The following is a 6,170-nucleotide window of genomic DNA, read 5'->3' as shown; positions in this document are numbered from 1 at the left end:
AATTTGATTTCTGCCAGATATTGCTGTATAAAACCTTGTTGCAACCCTATTCTATTTTTCAACATATACACACACTAGAGAGGCACATAGTGAAGGTAAAATTTTTGTTTGGTTTTTGCCACAAAAAATATTTTCTTAACAATACAAATTGTAATATAATTTGATACGTCAGTAAGTAACAAAATCTTTGTTTTATACATTTATGAATCAACATCATTACTCTAACCAAATTTTTTTTTTACATTATACTCTTTCCAGGTTTGACTATAGGTTTTTGCATGATGGTAGGAGAAATCATACTCCCTGTACTTCTTCTGTCGATAATAGGTAAGTACCAACTCTAGTCAACCTTAAATAAATATATCTATGTGGATTAATCCAATTACACATAAAATATACAAAACTGTTCAAAAGGAAATCAGCAAACTGGGGGTGGCTTTAACTTCCCTTAAGTTGGCACCAGTTCTCAAAACCTTAACTGATGTTCACCCTTGTTTTGCTACTCTCTATTTGGGGGCTTGAATATGAGAAATATAATGCTAAGAAAAGCTATTTGTCAGCTCTATTACAAAGCTACTAATGTTGGCAGAGCTCCGCCATATTTCTAATGGTGCAGGAATTGTTTTGTTTTAACACTGGGATTGTAATCAGAAGTAAAAATGTATTTACTTATACATTGATTTGTAAAAAATATATATATATTATTTTTATATATAGTTTATTCTCCACCACTCTATATGTTCTGGGAATGTTACTTTTGATTAAAAAAGTAAAAAAAAAATATTTTAACAAATGTTGTAAAACTAATGTTTTAATTAGAAAGTTGTAGCTGTGAGCCTTAACTTATGTTCCATTATATCTGTTTTTTTGTTTGTTTTTTTCTGTAGGTGAAGGTACAACTCAGACATCAGGTAAACTGGAGATGGTTAAATTGTATCCCACAGTTTAAAAGTACATAGTCACATTATATGACCTTTTTTATTTATACCCCTTACTCTGGTTGTCTAAAAAGTGTTTTTGGACGATAACCACATCCTACTGCTCTATAATTTGTTATTATTGTTTACATTTCTGATAACAAAAGAGGCATGATACTGTACATCTGTGCTCGGGCATCTTAAGCTTTTCAAAATTGTGGGAGATTGTGGTGTGTCCAATTAGCAGACCCAGTTAAATGTAACAAACAGTATTTCATACGTGTATCATACTTGTGTGCAATGGTTTCTTTCATATCACCATAAAACAAAAACAAAAAATCTAACATTAATTTATGATTACCTAGGTGGACTAGCGGTGGACTAGGTGGACTGTGACTAGCACAAATTCATAGAAGTAGCGTGATCTTATCTAACCCCTGGGACTTTATATAAAATACATATTGAATCTTTTTGTTGGAAATCTTCTTGATTCAGTATTTAAACATTAGTGAACTGAGTTACAGATGTTTTATCTCTTTCCCTAACTTTTCTTTTGTAATAAATGTTTTGTATCTCAATGAATGAATGACAGCTCTTTCTAGACTGCTTGCTCCACTGAACCATTAAATTTTTCCCTGAAACTATGATCTTGCGCAAAAGGACAGATCAGTGGTTTTATAAGCTCAAAGTCTCCATTTACACAAAAAAAGTACCTAGATTTCGCACTAGGGTTTTTTTTTAAATAAGGGCACTAGATTTAGTGACAAAAGCGCTAAGTTGGCAACACTGATCAGGATGTAAGACTGGCTTTGTGTAAGAGTGTCAGCCAATATCAGCCAATAGCACAAAGTGGTAGTAATTGTCCTTCTGAAAAACGTTTTCTTGAGAAATGCATCCAGTCGCTCTAAATTAGAGGGGCGTATAATACAAGTTTAGATTTTGTGTTAGAACCTGCACTAAATAAGCTTAAATGTGGATGTCTGGTAACTAAATATGCCGGCTATTGTCTCATATGAACAACATACTTGTCAACATTCGGTTTTGAAAAATAGGGAGATTTTTTTGTATTGGCCAACAAGATAATTATTTATCATTCCTGCTTTGTATTTTAAAACGGATAATGAAACATTATTTTGACAGGTTTTTTTTTTCTTTGACATTCAATCAATGATTTTTAAGAACTGTGAACTGTAAAGTGCCTTAAAAATTACATGTGTTGTGAATTGGCGCTATATAAATAAACTGAATTTAATTGAATTAAAGACTATGAAAAATGTAACATGTTATTCAATAAAATGAGCAGCAGAAGACTAAAAAGTAAGGTAGCTACACTGCAGTGCCTTTAATATACAGTATTGTAGTTAAAATTAAAAAGTGTGAACCTCGGACTACCACTATATAATTAATTAACTTCAGATTAATCCGTCGATCCATCTATCCACTTTCTTCCGCTTTGTCCAGGACCAGGTCACAGAGGCAGCAGTCTAAACAAAGATGCCCAGACTTCCCAATCCACACACCTCCTCCAGCTGCTCTGGGGGGACCCCAAGGGGACACCAGGCCAGCTCAGAGACATAGTCCCTCCATCGTGTCCTGGACTTTCCATACGCCTCCTCCCAATAGGACATGCCTGGAACTCCTCCAAGGGTGGCGGCTAGGAGGCATCTACAACAGATGCCCAAACCACCTCACCTGGTTCCTGGCTTGGAGGAAGAACAACTCTACTTTGAGCTCCTCCTGAGTAACTGAGCTCCTCACCTGATCTCGAAGGGTGCGCTCAGCCACCCTGCGAAGGAAATTAATTTCGGCCACTTGTATTCGCAATCTTGTCCTTTTGGTCATTACCTAGATCTCATGACCATAGGTAATGGTGGAACGTGGATTGTAGACCGTTAAATCAAGAGCTTTCCCCCCCGACTCAGCTTCCTCTTCACCACAACAGTCCTATACAGAGTCTGCATCACTACAGACGGCGCACTCATCCGTCCATCGATCTCACGCTCCAATCCTCTCTCACTCACGAACAACACCCAAGATACTTGCACTCTTCCACTTTAGAAAAGGACACAGAGCTGAATGGGAGAGTCCCCCCGCAAGATCCATGGCCTTGGATTGGGAGGTGCTGAACCTCATCTTGGCCGCTTCACATTCGGTTGCAAGCCGCCCCAGTGCACGCCGAAGGTCTTGGTTTGATGAGGCCATCATCATCAGACTTGAAATTCATGCAATTAAAAAAAAGAAAATCTATTCAAAATTGCAACTTCACAAAAAATAGTTTAATTTGATTACAACAGAGATACCTCCATGAATGTGCGAAAAAAAAGAGAAATAACATTCTCTGGGAACCAGCTTGGGGACAGAGCTCCAGGGCTTTTAATCTCCCTCTCTTGCATAAATTTTCTCCTTTCCTGTGAAATCTCTTTTAAAAACCTCGGGAAAGTCGGGAACTCTGAGTGTTCGGTTTCACAACAGCTGCTATCAATTAGTAAATCAATTTAGTTCTTCAGAACTAGTGGACCTAGTGTGTATGACGGAGTGTGTATGACGTCATCCGTGTGTGCTGGCTACCATCCATTCATTCTGTCCACTGAACTCACATGCCTGGAAGATGTCTGGTGCCACTACCACAGATTATCTCGCTCTCAAAATGGAATTGAATGATTCAGATTAGCTAGCCAAATGAATATAAGGGGTAGAGTGTAGCCGCCTGCGGCCCGGGCTGCCTGTCACAACTCCAGTCCGGTGTTCGCAGATATCATCATACACACTCCACTTTGTTTAAAAAATATATAAATATAGCAAAATATAACCACAGATGTTTGGGGGACAGTGATTCGCCTACATGTTATGAATGCTGACGTACCATAAAGAATAAATTATGAACAGTTTAGTTTGTGCCTTCAACTCATTGCCCATAGGAAGATTCAGATCCAAACCCCTTCATGTTTGACAGATTGGGTGTTTTCTCAGTGAAAATATAGTAAGATGTCTGCTCTAGATGCTTACTGTAACACCTGTTATGAATCTGAGCTGCTGTTTGTACTGCATGTCCACAATTGCTTTGGGAGGTTACTATCCAACAGCATGCATCATGCCATCTCAAATAATGTTCTCTATCCCCTTTCAGTGGTTCCATTCTGATGGGGTGAGTAGGGTGTACTTGTCTCGTGCTATATCCAATTACTTCTAAGTAAGGACTGGTAATCCTGCCTGGTAAACTCTGTACCGTTGTCAAACCTTATACACTTAATCTTTCCATAGGGAGCTACATCTGCTATGAATTTTTCTGTAGCTTGCACATGATAGCTTTTTTGCCTTCAGAAAATAGGGAAAAATCATCCAACTGTAATAAGCAGTAAATGCTATTGCATACTTGAACCCATTTTTATCTGTTGGTTCTATAGGGCCGCAAAAGTCTGTGTGCACTAGCACAAGTATGGATGTAGCCTTTGTATCTGCCTGTCTGTTTCTGCTTTGTGTGAATATTTCACAATTTTGGTTTGACTTATCATTTTTACCCTTAATAGACATCCCTTTAACCACATTCTCTAACTTTGCAATGTCATCAAAGTTACAATGGCCTAGTATTTCGTGCCACATTTTCATATAACTACAACCATACACTTCATCAATGTTTTCACTTTCAACTGTGCTAAGATAATACAACTTACCATACACATCCATTTTGAATTTTGTACCGTTCCGTCATCACCGTCTTTGAACAAGTCCTCTGCATCATTGCCTGATGCTGCTGTGACAGAAAAGATGCTCTGTGGGTACAATGGGATGTAGAGTGCCTGCTTGAGTCTCGTTCTTGCTTGTCGTCCCTTGCTGTCCCTGTCGATCAAGTGGTACTCGGGTCTGAAGCTCTTGTCCACCATTTTAAACCTGATGGCATCATTGATCATATGCGATGTTGGCCCACAGTCAACCATGAGCTCTTTCTTGTTTTCTCCATGCACCTGACAGCCACTCATCTTAAAAAAAAATGACGGCTGTGTATCTGTCTATCTGCTTTCTTGATTTGATCAAGACCTCGGCCGTGTCAACAACCGTGCCCTTTTCCTCGCTGAGGTGTGTCCCATGCTTGATCATCTCTCCTCTGTTGCACGTTGCTGGGGCATGCCCGGGCCATGTGTCCTCTTTTCCTGCATGCATAGCACTATGTCGGCCAAGTCCACATTCTTTCCTGGGCCTCTCCCAAGCGCTTTCATTACCCTGCTTGTTCTCATCATGTTGTCCTCTGTCACGTCTCCTCTTCTATATTTCTCTGTACTCTCATAGCTGCGCAGTTTACTTTTAAAAGTCACAACTTCATTTGACTGTGTTACGTGCCCAATGAACGTTTTGATGAACTCGGGTAGCCATTTCACTACCATTGCAATCATAAGTCCATCACTAATTTGCTTAATTTTGTTGCCTAAAACTTGCACAAGTTACGCATACGCATCACCATTCTTTGCGTCATCTTCAGTGAGAGCTACTCCATCCTGATCGTCAATTTCTTGCATCTTTGTGATGGTCACCCTGAGACTACGAAGCTCTGTGTGCACAAGGTACCTTGCTTCCCAAATTTAAACTTTTCTCTTCGCCGTTGAATAAAAGTCAGTTCCACCTGTGCCACAAGTGACTGGGCCCATAACCTGTGGGGATATTCACCATCCCAGCGCAGCAGCACTTCCTTTTACTTTGGGTATACATTGAAAAACTTTATCGACTACCCTAGCATAAGAGAAACACTGGACGACATCTTTAACTCTGCTGAGTCAACCGTTTATTCAATAATACATAGAAACATGGGGGTGGTGTGCGTGGGCACCTGCATGGGCACTGACGTCATTACTTCACACAGCGGTTGGATGCTGATAAATATGGCTTTCACCAAATAACAAAAATATGCTTAAAAGAGTTTATGTATCCTAACAGTGTTTAGAACAAAGGTAACTTAAAACTGCCTGTTTGTCTATCAACATGTCTGTCATATAGCACATATACAAGCAGGTAAACATTGTTTACACACAATAATAAGCAAACCACTTGTTTTTACTTTCAAAACACAAGGTAGCTAATATAACCTCTGAAATTGCATGTTGATATAAATCTTACAGAAACTATAGATTAAAAATAGATGCTTTGTGGTAAATCATCACGTAGTAAAAAGCATTACAGCATCGCCAGTGCAATGCTCTGAATATGGACTCTCCATGAAGCATTTCTGTGTGCGTTCCTACTAGTTTTACTGGTGGCTGCAGG

Source organism: Cyprinodon tularosa, unplaced genomic scaffold (genome assembly GCF_016077235.1).
Source record: "Cyprinodon tularosa strain WSP-4 unplaced genomic scaffold, ASM1607723v1 ctg1248, whole genome shotgun sequence".
Taxonomy (NCBI): domain Eukaryota; kingdom Metazoa; phylum Chordata; class Actinopteri; order Cyprinodontiformes; family Cyprinodontidae; genus Cyprinodon; species Cyprinodon tularosa.
Note: the sequence above shows the minus strand (reverse complement) of the source record.